Raw genomic sequence first — 16044 nt, forward strand, 5'->3', positions numbered from 1 at the left:
ATCTTGTTTGTGTGAAAATTTCATAACCAGAGGCCTGATAGATTAAGAGTTATGAATTTTATAAAATGGTTGCTGTGTTCTGTCCACTGTCAGAACAGATTTCAAAAACTGAATTGTTTGATTTGGTTAAACATAGAATCACTTCTTGGTGATTATAAAAGTTATGTAGTACTTTTTCTAAGTTTTCTAAAAAGTCTGGGATCACTCTTTTTGGTGATCTGAAGATTTAGTTAGGGATGTTTGAAGTGTGAAGTCTGAATCTGTCCAAATCTGGACAGCAAAGCCTTCTAGTGTCTTTTACTCTTGATACACTTTAAATCAACCTGAGATGTTTATAAATGATATGTAGACAATTTTATTATCTTTCCAGAAAGTCTAGGATCAATTTGTTTGGATGTCTGAACCTGTAGTTGTGAATTTTTGAAGTCGCAAGTCTGAATCTGTCCAACCTGGACAGACCTGTTATTTTTGCACAGTTCGACTTTGCTAAGAGTCTAGTCTTATTGAGACGATAATACCAAAGTTGTAGAGCGTTTCCCAAGCTTTCCAAAAAGTATTTGTTCACTATTTTTGGATAAATATTTGAAGAGTTATGTCTGAAATAAGCAACTGCTGTGCTGCTGTCCTAATTTTATTATGTTTGGTGGATTGCTCTACTCTGTGGTGTATTTCTTGAGTCGACTGTTTCCTCGTTTTGACCTTGGTTGAACACGCAGTAATGATAATATAACTAATATAATTGAGCCTAAGTATATAGGTAACTAGTACACGTCTCGCTAAATTATTGAACTAAATTGGTTAAGGTCTAATAAGTGTTTGCCTAGTAAACAATTGTAAAGCCCAATTAAGTGTCTATTTCCCTTTCAACTAAGTCTGTCTACATATAAGTAGTAGCCAACTTAGGTACTTAGCTAACTTAATGATTAAGTAACTAATGGATGATTAAGGTGAGCGTAGTAAATGCGTGTACTTGTGATGTCGTAGTTGTGTTGCGTAAATAAGTAAAAGGTTGTCATCTTTTAATGGTGTTAATGATGAACGCCGTAACGTACGAATAGCTAGCGCTTGCGTATAGTCGTTGCAGTGTCTTACTAGTTAATGTTAGTTCGCTATCATGTACTTGGAGTATCTTGTGCTATCTTTCATTATATTCATATATATGCATCTTGCATCTCATTTAGGACCGAAAGATGATGATCGTGCAAGTGTTGTGGTGCCAACCACAAGATGCAGTTAGTGGACGACCTGAAGAAGGATGGACTTAACCAGTGGATGCTCACCAAGCGAGTACCTCCCCTAGCAAACACTACCTAAGTGTTAAATTAAAGGCAAGCCCCGGTTTTATGCATAACCGTTTATATATGCTATTTTACTACGCTTAACGTTTGTAGGCTTGTACCGTGCACTTAAGTGTAGGAGTTGCCTGAAACCCTAGTTGCATGAACTCAGGATTCCTTTTGAGATGGATACTAGTATGCTAGGTCGAGTAGCTGCTATGCTAAATCAGGATCTCGGTAGAAGTCGAGTGATTTTTCTAGCACTCGCGCGAGGTCAGGAATTGGTTGTATCCATTTTTGATAACAGAATGATGATGGTCTATGGACACAGATCCATGGGGATGCGTTGTATAGACAAAATTGGAATAAGGATTAACGTGCGGATACCTGTGTCAAGCGTTTGAATGTACTAAACACATGTCGGGAAAAATGGTAACCGGTAAACCTAGTACCTGAGTGAAGTCGGGCGCGGACTTTATCCCTCACGCGACCTGAGACTGGTGATAGTCGCCTAGAGGGGGGGTGAATAGGGCGAAACTGAAATTTACAAATATAAACACAACAACAAGCCGGGTTAGCGTTATAAATAAAAATGAGTCCGCGAGAAAGGGTGGAAAACAAATCGCAAGCAAATGAAGAGTGTGACACGTGGATTTGTTTTACCGAGGTTCGGTTCTCGCAAACTTACTCCCCGTTGAGGAGGCCACAAAGGCCGGGTCTCTTTCAACCCTTCCCTCTCTCAAACGGTCCCTCGGACCGAGTGAGCTTCTCTTCTCAAATCACTTGGGAATCAAACTTCCCGCAAGGACCACCACACAATTGGTGTCCCTTGCCTCAATTACAAGTGAGTGTTTGATCACAAGAAAGAATGCGAAAGAAAAGAAGCGATCCAAGCGCAAGAGCTCAAATGAACACTACAAATCACTCTCTCTAGTCACTAAGACTTTGTGTGGAGTTGGGAGAGGATTTGATCTCTTTTGGTGTGCTTTGCAATGAATGCTAGCTCTTGTATAGTGGTTGGAAGCTGGAAAACTTGGATGCAATGAATGGTGGGGTGGTTGGGGTATTTATAGCCCCAACCACCAAACATGACCATTGGTGGAGGCTGTCTGTCGTATGGTGCACCGGACAGTCCGGTGCACACCGGACATGTCCGGTGCGCCAGCCACGTCACCAATGCCGTTGGGATTCGACCGTTGGAGCTTCTGTCTTCTGGGCCCGCCTGGATGTCCGGTGCACACCGGACATGTACTGTTCAATGTCCGGTGCACCAGTATGGGCGTGCCTGACTTCTGCGCGCTTATGGCGCGCATTGAATGCGCCTGCAGGTGACCGTTGGCGCGAAGTAGCCGTTGCTCTGCTGGTTCATCGGACAGTCCGGTGTACACCGGACAGTCCGGTGAATTATAGCAGAGCAGCCGCTGCGTTTTCCCGAGGCTGGCGAGTTCCGGAGGCCGCTCTTCCTTGGAGCACCGGACACTGTCCGGTGTACACCGGACATTTCGGTGAATTATAGCGGAGTGCCTCCGGAAATTCCCGAAGGTGGCAAGTTTGAGTTGGAGTCCTCTGGTGCACCGAACATTGTCCGGTGGTGCACCGGACACTGTCCGGTGTACACCGGACAGTCCGGTGCCCCAGACCAGAGGTGCCTTCGGTTGTCCCTTTGCTCCTTTGTTGAATCCAATATTTGATCTTTTTATTGGCTAAGGGTGAACCTTTTACACCTGTATAACTTATATACTAGAGCAAACTAGTTAGTCCAATTATTTGTGTTGGGCAATTCAACCACCAAAATTATTTAGGAACTAGGTGTAAGCCTAATTCCCTTTCAATCTCCCCCTTTTTGGTGATTGATGCCAACACAAACCAAAGCAAGTATAGAAATGCATAATTGAACTAGTTTGCATAATGTAAGTGCAAAGGTTGCTTGGAATTGAGCCAATATAAATACTTACAAGATATGTATGGATCGTTCCTTTGTTTTTAACATTTTGGACCACGCTTGCACCACATGTTTTGTTTTTGCAAACTCTTTTGTAAATCCTTTTCAAAGTTCTTTTGCAAATAGTCAAAGGTAAATGAATAAGATTTTGTAAAGCATTTTCAAGATTTGAAATTTTCTCCCCCTGTTTCAAATGCTTTTCCTTTGACTAAACAAAACTCCCCCTAAATGAGATCCTCCTCTTAGTGTTCAAGAGGGTTTTGATATATCATTTTTGAAATACTACTTTGTCCCCCTTTTGAACACAATAGGATACCAATTGAAAATACTCTTTGAAAAACTAATTTTTTGAAATTGGTGGTGGTGCGGTCCTTTTGCTTTGGGCTCATACTCTCTCCCCCTTTGGCATGAATCGCCAAAAACGGAATCATTAGAGCCCTTGGAAATACTTTCTCCTTCTTTGGTTAAAAACAAATGAGTGAAGATTATACCAAAGATGAAGTCCTTTTGCTCTCTCTCCTAAAGATGGAGAGTGGCGTGGAGCGACGGCGAAGGATGAGTTACGTAGTGGAAGCCTTTGTCTTTGCCGAAGACTCCAATTTCCTTTCAATACACCTATGACTTGGTTTGAAATAGACTTGAAAACACATTAGTCATGGCATATGAAAGAGACATGATCAAGGTATACAAATGAGCTATGTGAGCAAGTTAGCAAAAGAAATTGCGCGAATCAAGAATATTGAGCTCATGCCTAAGTTTGTTAAAAGTTTGTTCATCAAGAGGCTTGGTAAAGATATCGGCTAATTGATCTTTAGTGTTAATGTAAGAAATCTCGATATCTCCTTTTTGTTGGTGATCCCTAAGAAAATGATACCGAATGGCTATGTGTTTAGTGCGGCTATGCTCGACGGGATTATCCGCCATCTTGATTGCACTCTCATTATCACATAGCAAAGGGACTTTGGTTAATTTGTAACCGTAGTCTCGCAGGGTTTGCCTCATCCAAAGCAATTGCGCGCAACAATGGCCTGCGGCAATATACTCGGCTTCAGCGGTGGAAAGAGTGACCGAATTTTGCTTCTTTGAAGCCCAAGACACCAAGGATCTTCCCAAGAACTGGCAAGTCCCCGATGTGCTCTTCTTATTGATTTTACACCCCTCCCAATCGGCATCCGAATAGCCAATCAAATCAAATGTGGATCCCCTAGGATACCAAAGCCCAAACTTAGGAGTGTAAGCCAAATATCTCAAGATTCGTTTTACGGCCGTAAGGTGAGCTTCCTTGGGGTCGTCTTGGAATCTTGCACACATGCATACGGAAAGCATAATATCCGGTCGAGATGCACATAAATAGAGTAAAGAACCTATCATCGACCGGTATACCTTTTGTTCCACGGACTTACCTCCCGTGTCGAGGTCGAGATGCCCATTAGTTCCCATGGGTGTCTTGATGGGCTTGGCATCCTTCATCCCAAACTTGTTTAGAATGTCTTGAGTATACTTCGTTTGGCTAATGAAGGTGCCCTCTTGGAGTTGCTTTACTTGAAATCCCAAGAAATACTTCAACTCTCCCATCATAGACATCTCGATTTTTTGTGTCATGATCCTACTAAATTCTTCACATGTAGACTCGTTAGTAGACCCAAATATAATATCATCAACATAAATTTGGCATACAATTAAGTCATTTTCAAGAGTTTTAGTGAATAGAGTAGGATCGGCCTTTCCGACTTTGAAGCCATTAGCAATAAGGAAATCTCTAAGGCATTCATACCATGCTCTTGGGGCTTGCTTGAGCCCATAAAGCGCCTTAGAGAGCTTATAGACATGGTTAGGGTACTCACTGTCTTCAAAGCCGGGAGGTTGCTCAACATAGACCTCTTCCTTGATTGGTCCATTGAGGAAGGCACTTTTCACGTCCATTTGATAAAGCTTAAAGCCATGGTAAGTAGCATAGGCCAATAATATGCGAATTGACTCAAGCCTAGCTACGGGTGCATAGGTTTCACCGAAATCTAAACCTTCGACTTGGGAGTATCCCTTGGCCACAAGTCGAGCTTTGTTCCTTGTCACCACACCATGCTCATCTTGCTTGTTGCGGAAGACCCATTTGGTTCCTACAACATTTTGGTTAGGACGTGGAACTAAATGCCATACCTTATTCCTAGTGAAGTTGTTGAGCTCCTCTTGCATCGCCACCACCCAATCCGAATCTTGGAGTGCTTCCTCTACCCTGTGCGGCTCAATAGAGGAAACAAAAGAGTAATGTTCACAAAAATGTGCAACACGAGATCTAGTAGTTACCCCCTTATGAATGTCGCCGAGGATGGTGTCGACGGGGTGATCTCGTTGGATTGCTTGGTGGACTCTTGGGTGTGGCGGCCTTGGTTCTTCATCCTCCTTGTCTTGATCATTTGCATCTCCCCCTTGATCATTGTCGTCATCTTGAGGAGGCTCATTTGCTTGATCTTCTTCTTCATCGACTTGAGCTTCATCCTCATTTTGAGTCGGTGGAGATGCTTGAGTGGAGGAGGACGGTTGATCTTGTGCATTTGGAGGCTCTTTGGATTCCTTAGGACACACATCCCTAATGGACATGTTCCTTAGCGCGATGCACGGAGCCTCTTCAATACCTATCTCATCAAGATCAACTTGCTCTACTTGAGAGCCGTTAGTCTCATCAAACACAACGTCACAAGAAACTTCAACTTGTCCGGAGGACTTGTTAAAGACTCTATATGCCCTTGTGTTTGAATCATATCCTAGTAAAAAGCCTTCTACAGTCTTAGGAGCAAATTTAGATTTTCTACCTCTTTTAACAAGAATAAAGCATTTGCTACCAAAGACTCTAAAATATGAAATGTTGGGCTTTTTACCGGTTAGGAGTTCATATGATGTCTTCTTGAGGATTCGGTGTAGATATAACCGGTTGATGGCGTAGCAAGCGGTGTTGACCGCCTCGGCCCAAAACCGATCCGAAGTCTTGTACTCATCAAGCATGGTCCTTGCCATGTCCAATAGAGTTCGATTCTTCCTCTCTACTACACCATTTTGTTGTGGCGTGTAGGGAGAAGAGAACTCATGCTTGATGCCCTCCTCCTCAAGGAAGCCTTCGATTTGAGAGTTCTTGAACTCCGTCCCGTTGTCGCTTCTAATTTTCTTGATCCTTAATCCGAACTCGTTTTGAGCTCGTCTCAAGAATCCCTTTAAGGTTTCTTGGGTTTGAGATTTCTCCTGCAAAAAGAACACCCAAGTGAAGCGAGAATGATCATCCACTATTACAAGACAATACTTACTCCCGCCGATGCTTATGTAAGCAATCGGGCCGAATAGATCCATGTGGAGTAGCTCAAGCGGCCTGTCGGTTGTCATGATGTTCTTGTGTGGATGATAGGCTCCAACTTGCTTTCCTGCCTAGCATGCGCTACAAACTCTGTCTTTCTCAAAATGAACATTTGTTAGTCCTAAAATGTGTTCTCCCTTTAGAAGCTTGTGAAGATTCTTCATCCCAACATGTGCTAGTCGGCGATGCCAGAGCCAGCCCATGTTAGTCTTAGCAATTAAGTAAGTGTCGAGTTCAGCTCTATCAAAATCTACCAAGTATAGCTGACCCTCTAACATTCCCATAAATGCTATTGAATCATCACTTCTTCTAAAGACAGTGACACCTATATCAGTAAATAGACAGTTGTAGCCCATTTGACATAATTGCGAAACGGAAAGCAAATTGTAATCTAAAGAATCTACAAGAAAAACTTTGGAAATAGAATGGTCAGGAGATATAGCTATTTTACCAAGACCTTTGACCAAACCTTGATTTCCATCCCCGAATGTGATAGCTCGTTGGGGATCTTGGTTTTTCTCATAGGAGGAGAACATTTTCTTCTCCCCTGTCATGTGGTTTGTGCACCCGTTGTCGATGATCCAACTTGAGCCCCCAGATGCATAAACCTACAAAACAAGTTTAGTTCTTGACTTTAGGTACCTAAATGGTTTTGGGTCCTTTGGCATTAGACACAAGAACTTTGGGTACCCAAACACAAGTCTTTGATCCCTTGTGCTTGCCCCCAACATATTTGGCAACTACTTTGCCAGATTTGTTAGTCAACACATAAGATGCATCAAAAGTTTTAAATGAAAGACTATGTTCATTTGATGCACTAGGAGTTTTCTTCTTAGGCAACTTAGCACGGGTTGGTTGCCTAGAGCTAGATGTCTCACCCTTATACATAAAAGCATGATTTGGGCCAGAGTGAGACTTCCTAGAATGAATTCTCCTAATTTTGTCCTCAGGATAACCGGCAGGGTATAAAATGTAACCCTCGTTATCCTGAGGCATGGGAGCCTTGCCCTTTACAAAATTAGACAATCTTTTAGGAGGGGCATTAAGTTTGATATTGTCTCCCCTTTGGAATCCAATGCCATCCTTGATGCCAGGGCGTCTCCCACTATAGAGCATACTTCTAGCAAATTTAAACTTTTCATTTTCTAAGTTATGCTCGGCAATTTTAGCATCTAATTTAGCTATATGATCATTTTGTTGTTTAATTAAAGACATGTGATCATGAATAGCATTAATATCAACATCTCTACATCTAGTACAAATAGAAGTGTGCTCAATGGTAGATGTAGAGGGTTTGCAAGATTTTAATTCTACAACCTTAGCATGTAACATGTCATTCTTAGTTCTAAGGTAGGAAATAGTAGCATTGCAAACATCAAAATCTTTAGCCTTAGCAAGCAATTTTTCATTTTCAATCCTAAGGCTAGCAAGAGAAATGTTCAATTCTTCAATCCTAGCAAGTAAATTATCATCATTATTTCTAGAATTTGTAATTGAAACATTACAAGCATGAGAATCAACCTTAGCTAACAAATTAGCATTTTCATTTCTAAGGTTGTCTATTGTCTCATGGCAAGTGCTTAGCTCACTAGATAATTTTTCACATTTCTCAATTTCTAGAGCATAAGCATTTTTAACCTTAACATGTTTCTTGTTTTCCTTAATTAGGAAGTCCTCTTGAGAATCCAAAAGGTCATCCTTTTCATGAATAGCACTAATTAATTCATTTAATTTTTCTTTTTGTTCCATGTTAAGGTTGGCAAAAAGGGTACGCAAATTATCTTCCTCATCACTAGCATTATCATCACTAGAGGATTCATATCTAGTGGAGGATTTAGATTTAACCTTCTTTTTGCCGTCCTTTGCCATGAGGCACTTGTGGCTGACGTTGGGGAAGAGAAGTCCTTTGGTGACGGCGATGTTGGCGGCGTCCTCGTCGGAGGAGGAGTCGCTAGAGCTTTCGTCGGAGTCCCACTCCCGACAAACATGGGCATCGCCGCCCTTCTTCTTGTAGTACCTCTTCTTCTCCTTTCTTCTCCCCTTCTTGTCGTCGCCCCTGTCACTGTCACTTGATAATGGACATTTAGCTATAAAGTGACCGGGCTTACCACACTTGTAGCAAACCTTCTTGGAGCGGGACTTGTAGTCTTTCCCCCTCCTTTGCTTGAGGATTTGGCGGAAGCTCTTGATGACGAGCGCCATTTCCTCATTGTCGAGCTTGGAGGCATCGATTGGTTGTCTACTTGGTGTAGACTCCTCCTTCTTTTCCTCCGTCGCCTTGAATGCGACGGGTTGAGCTTCGGATGTGGAGGGATCATCAAGCTCGTTGATCTTCCTCGAGCCTTCGATCATGCACTCAAAACTTACAAAATTCTCGATTACTTCCTCGGGGGTCATTAGTGTATATCTTGGGTTGCCATGGATTAATTGAACTTGAGTAGGGTTAAGGAAAATAAGAGATCTTAGAATAACCTTAACCACCTCGTGGTCATCCAACTTTTTGCTCCCGAGGTTGCGCACTTGATTCACCAAGGACTTGAGTCGGTTGTACATGTTTTGTGGCTCCTCCCCTTTGCGAAGCCGGAACCGACCGAGCTCCCCCTCGATCGTCTCCCACTTGGTGATCTTTGTGAGCTCATCTCCTTCGTGTGTGGTTTTGAGCACATCCCAAACCTCCTTGGCGCTCTTCAACCCTTGCACTTTGTAATACTCCTCTCTACTTAAAGAGGCGAGGAGTATTGTTGTTGTTTGAGAGTTGAACTGCTCGATTTGGGCTACCTCATCCTCATCATAGTCTTCATCCCCTACAGATGGTACCTGTGCACCAAACTCAACAACATCCCATATACTTTTGTGGAGTGAGGTTAGATGAAATCGCATTAAATCACTCCACCTAGCATAATCTTCACCATCAAATGTTGGTGGTTTGCCTAATGGGACGGAAAGTAAAGGTGTATGTTTAGAAATGCGAGGATAGCGTAGGGGAATCTTACTATACTTCTTGCGCTCTTGGCGCTTAGAAGTGACGGACGCCGCGTCGGAGCCGGAGGTGGATGTTGATGAAGAGTCGGTCTCGTAGTAGACCACTTTCCTCATCTTCTTTTTCTTGTCCCCACTCCGACGAGGCTTGTGAGAAGAGGATTTTTCCTTCTTCTATTTGTGTGAAGAAGATTTCTTCTCCTTCCCTTTGGAGGAGTCCTTCTTCTTCTCCTTCCCTTTTAAGGAGTCTTTCTTCTCCTTTCTCTTGGTGCGGGACTCTTCCGATGAAGCGCTCCCGTGGCTTGTAGTAGGCTTTTCGCCGGTCTCCATCTCCTTCTTGGCGTGATCTCCCGACATCACTTCGTGCGGTTAAGCTCTAATGAAGCACATGGCTCTGATACCAATTGATAGTCGCCTAGAGGGGGGGGGTGAATAGGGCGAAACTGAAATTTACAAATATAAACACAACTACAAGCCGGGTTAGCGTTATAAATAAAAACGAGTCCGCGAGAAAGGGTGGAAAACAAATCGCAAGCAAATGAAGAGTGTGACACGCGGATTTGTTTTACCGAGGTTCGGTTCTCGCAAACCTACTCCCCGTTGAGGAGGCCACAAAGGCCGGGTCTCTTTCAACCCTTCCCTCTCTCAAACGGTCCCTCGGACCGAGTTAGCTTCTCTTCTCAAATCACTTGGGAATCAAACTTCCCGCAAGGACCACCACACAATTGGTGTCCCTTGCCTTAATTACAAGTGAGTGTTTGATCACAAGAAAGAATGCGAAAGAAAAGAAGCGATCCAAGCGCAAGAGCTCAAATGAACACTACAAATCACTCTCTCTAGTCACTAAGACTTTGTGTGGAGTTGGGAGAGGATTTGATCTCTTTTGGTGTGCTTTGCAATGAATGCTAGCTCTTGTATAGTGGTTGGAAGCTGGAAAACTTGGATGCAATGAATGGTGGGGTGGTTGGGGTATTTATAGCCCCAACCACCAAACATGACCGTTGGTGGAGGCTGTCTGTCGTATGGTGCACCGGACAGTCCGGTGCACACTGGACATGTCCGGTGCGCCAGCCACGTCACCAATGCCGTTGGGATTCGACCGTTGGAGCTTCTGTCTTCTGGGCCCGCCTGGATGTCCGGTGCACACCGGACATGTACTGTTCAATGTCCGGTGCACCAGTATGGGCGTGCCTGACTTCTGCGCGCTTCTGGCGCGCATTGAATGCGCCTGCAGGTGACCGTTGGCGCGAAGTAGCCGTTGCTCTGCTGGTTCATCGGACAGTCCGGTGTACACCGGACAGTCCGGTGAATTATAGCGGAGCAGCCGCTGCGTTTTCCCGAGGCTGGCGAGTTCCGGAGGCCGCTCTTCCTTGGAGCACCGGACACTGTCCGGTGTACACCGGACAGTCTGGTGAATTATAGCGGAGTGCCTCCGGAAATTCCCGAAGGTGGCAAGTTTGAGTTGGAGTCCTCTGGTGCATCGGATATTGTCCGGTGGTGCACCGGACACTGTCCGGTGTACACCGGACAGTCCGGTGCCCCAGACCAGAGGTGCCTTCGGTTGTCCCTTTGCTCCTTTGTTGAATCCAATATTTGATCTTTTTATTGGCTAAGGGTGAACCTTTTACACCTGTATAACTTATATACTAGAGCAAACTAGTTAGTCCAATTATTTGTGTTGGGCAATTCAACCACCAAAATTACTTAGGAACTAGGTGTAAGCCTAATTCCCTTTCAACTGGGTCTCCCATTCTAGATATGGTGGGTACAAGTGCGGCCACTGCACGACGGCGGTCGGGGTAAGTGGATCATTGTATGCCAAGGCGGTGAGGCCTGGCTGCGAACGGGGAATCGATGGGGACGGTTGACGTGTGTGGGGACGGAGTGCCCTGACATGTCGTGTGTTTAGGTTTACCTTGCAAGGATAAAACTCGATTCGAATCGTCTGCTTCTCGCAGCTAATGAGACTGCTTGATCCATTGTACTGCATTGAGTAATAAGTGGAAATGAGGTGACTGGCAAAAAGATGTTGATTGATAAAATGTTTGATACCATGTATGAATAGCTAGGTACACATCTAGTTAAAAGGATCATACTAAAACTTGAAAAGCTAAAACTTGATTTTAGACTCAGCTAGTGCTTTTGGCAAACCAAACCCCTCAGCCAAACAGCTGCATGTCTAGAGGTAGAGGAGTAGACTCCTCACACCGAGTAAGTCTAGCTAAGTATTAGTATACTCAGCCTTGCTTGTGGCATAATTTTTGCAGGTACCTCCTTGATTTGGTTGATGGTGTGACTTGGCCTCCATCCCTACCACCGGGATAGACGGTCGAGTGGGTTACTGCTTCCGCAGGAGAGGACCAGGAGGAGTAGCGTGGCCAGGCTTCGCCATGATACTCGGTTTTCTCCGTTAGTTATTTCCGCTGCACAAAAAAACTATTGTTACTGCTTTTGAAACTCCGATAATGTAATCACTATTAATACTTCTTAAATTTGTGGTATTATGCTTTATTGTATTTCCCTGTGCCTCACCTTCGAGTGAGCTAGTGGTATTCGATCCTGGTAAGTGGCTTTATCGGACTAGATCCGAGGGACTGACGGGTTATTCCGGTTTAAGTGTGTTGCTGCCCTTACGGGCGTGACTTGGGCACTTAAGCGGGAATAATTCGGGCGGTTCCGCCACAGCTGGTATCGGAGCGAATACCAGTACAGAGAAGTCAATAAGTCATGATTACCAACCCTTTCTAAAGTAAAACTTGCTTAGAAACCAAAGTTGGATAGATATCAGGACGATAAGGATAGACCTTGGACGTGAAGCCTTAGGAAATAGATGGGTAGCTAGGTGGCTATTTATATAGGCCATAAAGGCTACTAATACTATTAATAGGGATGTTGTAGAAGCACCCGAAAAATTAGTTAGGTCTGAGAAGACGACTAGAATGATCATGCATCATGATTGTCGCATTTTCATTGTCTCTTGTGCACCAACATGCTTCCCTCACCCTTATTCCAATAATAAGAACTTGTGAATAATGTGATGTACTGCTATGTTAGAAATGCCTTACCTCGTGTCAGATTGGTAAGTCTTGTTAGGTCGTGCTATGTGTTTATCTTGTCTTGCTATCTAGGTGGTATTGTAATTGTTCAACCCTTTTTACAAAAAAATGTTGTCTGTTCTGTTCATAAAAAGACCCCAATCCAAACAACCTTGAGTTTAGCAAGTGAAACCTCTTAAAAAATCATGATGGTGTTGGTGTTTTCTAGCCCTCGTGTGTTTACCCTTGAATTTACACCTGCACAGCTTATAGAACCCCATAGCTTAACCGCTAGCCAAACCAAAGCTTCCTTGTGCACTTGTTGAAAAAAAAACTTTTTGTTAGTGCCTGTTGCGAAAACGATATCCTGTACCAAATTCTTTTTGGAAACCTTGTCCAGAATCCTCATTAAATTCTCCTCTGCTCAACCCAGAAGCCATCTAGGTTGATGACCTCTCTTTTCACCTGGATCTGGTAATCTTTTACTTGTGAATCATGTTGTGACGTTATCATCCGAATCTCTGGATCATTCATCGAGATCTACCCCGTCATCTTATTATCTTCTATAACCCACTTTCAAGTATTAAATATGGATCAGTCTAATATCTCATTATGATCGTTCTCATACTCTTCTCTGAGGATCATGACGATGTTTATCGATTCTATCTCTAAGCAGTGTATCCATTTGGTTCAATGGATTTTTGCTATTGCCTTTAGTTCTCTTATGTCTCTAAAAGCTTATCGATCTTGATATCATGGTTGGTTCCTCCTCATATCAAATATCATACTAGTCTCTTGCCTGATAATCTCCATGTTGATCATAAAATAGTTCTCTGAGTTGAAGAAAATTCTCATGTGATGCTCTTTTGCCAACAATCTTTGCTTCAACTCTGGTCACATTCTTATTTTCTGAGCCATACTCTCATGGGCTCCGTCTATCTGTGCTATGTGGATTTCTCATTGGTTACGTTTGGTAATGGTGTTATGACTAACGACCGATGGTGCCGCGATGAAACCGAGAGCCTTCTATGGTGCACACATGGTTGAGCTGCTCGGCACGCGCTGGTATCGCGGTTAATAGTCGTGGTCCATTACGAGACTATACCGAGGTGCTATCTTTTGTGGACATTCTCTCGAAGTTCTCGCTGCATTTTATCTCAATAATGTTGTGATATTCTGTCCAAATCTATCTTCAGTATATTGTCAGATCCCATCTCATGAATTTGCATCTACCTCCAGCCTGGGAGTTACATGCTTCTCCACCCTTGAAGATCCTCATTCGAATCTCGGGACGAGATTCTTTTAAGGGGGGAAGGCTGTGACACCCCAGGTGTCTATTACGCGTTATATCGGGAGATTTAACCTAATCTCGGATGCGAAGTAAAAATTTCTATTTCTCGATCGCGTGCGTCTCTGATTATCCAGACGATTCATTCTCATTTCACCGAATTCGGAGTTATTCAGTCTCACAGAAGGCCGAATTTGGAGCCTATTAAAACTTTTATTTCTCGGAGCAAATGCAAACCCGAAAGTCAATATCGTCTCGTAACTCCTGTCCAGACTTATTTATTTGGACTCTTGACAGTTGTGATATTATCCGATCTATGTCTGAATCCGTTGTCTCGACAGTCGGTCTACGTCCAAATACTTAATCTGAATTCGCATTCTCCCGTAGGATCTCTTTGTGTGAACCTCTAATTAATTCTTATGCAAATCGACTTGTTTTCTCTATATCATCATTCATCTCTATCTATCAAGTGTATCCAAAGATTTCTAGAAGTTCAAACCAAATACACACATGAAAAGATAAATCATATAATGCTTGAAACTGCTCGTCCGAACAAATGCGAATTTTGAAATTCAACAAAACCATGTAATCTTGCTGAAACAACTCTATATCAACTCTAAAACAAAAGTTATTAAGGGTTCATGTAGAGAAAATGCCAAGGAAATGTCGAGAAAATACCCCGATTGTCTTAAAATATAATTTGAAGCTTTATAATGATACTACCTTGAACAAAGTGAAACTTTTATTTATATTCGAGATATGAGATTTGACCTTTAATAAAAGTTGGAGAACAGGTGTTATACAACAAATATTATATTTAAACCAAGTCTTGATTCAATCTCTAAGTATCTCAAACAGTGCCATCAAGACAGAATAAAAATCTGATTTCAGGATTCGAATTCTTCTAAGTCTGAAATCAGCATCGTTCGGGTCGACGTCTCGCGTTCCCAAATTTTTGTTGAACAACTTAAGTTTTTCTAAATATAAAAGTTGTTAATAATTAATAAGGGCACAACATATTAAAAGATGGCATTCATCCGATTTCGTTTGACATGCTTTGACATTCAGTTTTCACAAGTTTCCACTGATTTCTAACTCACTGACAAACCAGTTTTCGTGGGTCTATAACTCTCTAACCAATGCTCGAATCGCCTCAAGTCCTGTACATGATTTGTAGAGTATACATCAAGGAACAAATCGTTTGCAGTGATCTGGGTCCGATTCCAAACAGAAAAGGACGAAAACTGCCGCCCAATGCTGGCACTATCACACCTGCCACCTGCTAGTGCAGTCTGCCATGTCCAGAGCTTGGCTCTATAAATAGCAGCACCAGCCCCTCTCCCTTTCTCCCCCACGCCATCTCCCTGCTCAGCCTCGCTTCCGTGGGCGCTAGCAGTGGAAGCTCCCAAGCGCAGAGCCCTTCTTCCCCAAGGCGCGAGCGCCATTTCTCTCGTGGCCGAGCTCACCACCTGCCAGGACAAGCCGGACTCCTCTGCTCCTCCATGGCTGTGAGCTCGACGTCCCCTTCTTCCTCCTCTGATGGGCAGCTCGCCTCCTCTCTACTCCTTCCAGCTCTAAGCCATGGGTACCGCCATGTCCTTCTCCAAGCCGCAGCCGGCTGCCTCTCCCAAGTAGTGGTCGACGGCCCCTGCTCCATCCCTCCAACCCCCTGCTGTGCTCTACGTAAGGAGGAAGAAGAAGACCCCCTGGTGCCTATGACAAGTGGGTCTGAGGTGAGATGTGAGTACACAAAATCACAGATTTTTGTGTTATGTTCTAAAATTCATATCTTGAGTTTGGTAGCTCCAAAAATCATGAAATTTGTTTTGTTGGCTTCCTTATGAAATGATCTAACTATTAGATCTATAGGTTGGCATGTTTTAGTGGAAAAGTTTTTCTGTAGAAATTCATATTTAAAAACTGGTATAGAGAATAAATAAACTTGTTTCTCTCCATAATTTTATTTATAAAAATCCAAAAATGATGAAACCTGTTTTGTTAGTCAGCTGTTGTCATACTCCATCTAGAAAAAATATAAAACACATATGGTGTTCACTGTTTTATTGGTATGTTAATTAAAACATGTTAAATAGAGAAAAGAAGATTGATTTGCTTGTTATTTTTTGATCTGTGGCTCTAGTGCTCCAAATGGATTCAAATTTTTACAGTAGACTCTTGGT

The sequence above is a fragment of the Zea mays genome, chromosome 4 (assembly GCF_902167145.1).
Source record: "Zea mays cultivar B73 chromosome 4, Zm-B73-REFERENCE-NAM-5.0, whole genome shotgun sequence".
Classification (NCBI taxonomy): Eukaryota; Viridiplantae; Streptophyta; class Magnoliopsida; order Poales; family Poaceae; genus Zea; species Zea mays.